Here is a 1668-nt window from a genome sequence, read left to right on the forward strand (position 1 = left end):
GCCTCAGGGACAAGTGCAGAACTTTCTGTAACAGAATCTGGAGTCCCTGGGTGGGCTCATTGGCTCTCTGGTGGAATGGAACCCTGAAACTGCTAGAGGAAGCAGGGAGCAGCCCTGGGACAAGCCGTGGGTCTTCAATGGAAGGAACAGCTTCTTTTTGAGGTGAGAGAGCACAAGAAGGTCCTAGTAGCTGCCAGATCATGTTTTAGCTCCAGGGAATTCCCATTTCTTTCTCCCCAGAATTAGACCAGCTCCCTACAACCTAAACTGAGTTGAGGAGAAGGAAATAGATTTGGGAAGCATCGTAACAACACAACCATTTGCAAGTAAAGTTCCCCAGGACACCAAGACCCTGTTTCCACCCGTATGCAGGTTTTCATACCTTCCTTTTGGATTTGTTTTGAGGCACCAATTTGGGGATGGAAGGCAAGAGGTTGAGTGGAACTAGGAAACCTGGTTTGGATTTGGAGCTCATTTGTGGTTCCCAGGAAACCAAGAGATGTTGGTTCTCGTTTGAGAGAATTTGGTTCTCATTTGTCCCCTTTGGATTAGAAGATGTTGATTCTCATTTCAGAATCTGGTTTTCATTTGGATGGTTTCCATTTGGTCGGCCATGGCATTTTGTGTTGAGAATCATCTGTATTGTTTGTGTTTATTATTTGTGAGTTTTGTTGCAACATAAGGAAGCAAAGTCCCTTGGGAAAAAACGCTGGGTAAATGGTTAACTTATAGTAAAGAGAATGGTGCTATTGTAATCCAATGTATGTGTTGGAGTGTGAGGAGAAGAAATTTGGGGATTAAACACAGTGGTGTAGTTTTGTTAAGTTTAAATGCTGTTACAGAGTACACTTAACCATTTAAAAAACAAAAATCACTAGAAAAGCAGTAGCAGAATGCCAGAAAATCTCTTCAATACTCAAGAAGAGCAAGTAGAGTCATACAGTGTGGAACAATGAAAGATGGAATTGAATAAGAGCATAAAATAAATGTAGGGGCTTATTTAAAAAAAAAATGTTTCAAAAATCATAAAATAGAATAAAATACAAATAAGAATTTCATAGTAATATTTCTTTAACCATTCTTAATTCTAAACAACTAAAGAAAGACAATTCCACAAAACATGTTAAGAGGAAATGCACACCTTTCTGATAATCTTTACTTTTTGTACTTCTGTGAAGGTGAGTTACAATGGTTAGCTCAGTCGTAAAGAAAAGGGGAAAATAAAAATAATAAAAAAAAAAAAGGGGAAAATAAGCCCACATGGCTTGTTGAAATTATAGCAGTTGGCCAAGGTCACACACACTAGAGCTAAATAAATGAAGTAATTTACAGACTGGAAGACTCAATGCTGTAACAGATTTCAATTCCCCTCAAACTGATATATAGAATCAGTGCAATTATGATCAACATTTTATCAGGTAAATTAGTATGGAAAATGACAAATTCCACTATTTATATGAAAATGCAAAGAACCAAGAACAGAAAAACACACTTTTGAAGAAGAAAACCCTGGTTGAAGGATTTACTCTACTAAATATCAAGACTTATAAGATACTGTGGTATTGGTGCAAGTACAGAAAAATAGACCAGCGGAACTTAATATCCCAGAAATAAACACAGGTGCATGGACACTTAATTTCTATAATAAAAGTTGTACTGCAAAGCAGC

At 37.4% G+C, this 1668-nt stretch overlaps 1 protein-coding gene across 1 annotated transcript in view; it reads right to left on the minus strand.

The window, feature by feature from the left end:
* The window catches only part of ANAPC1 (anaphase promoting complex subunit 1), a 158631-nt gene that overhangs the window by 27033 nt on the left and 129930 nt on the right, over positions 1-1668 (minus strand). The window lies entirely within an intron of this gene.

Source organism: Propithecus coquereli, unplaced genomic scaffold (assembly GCF_000956105.1).
Source record: "Propithecus coquereli isolate 6110/MARCELLA unplaced genomic scaffold, Pcoq_1.0 Scaffold519, whole genome shotgun sequence".
In the NCBI taxonomy this organism is placed as follows: domain Eukaryota; kingdom Metazoa; phylum Chordata; class Mammalia; order Primates; family Indriidae; genus Propithecus; species Propithecus coquereli.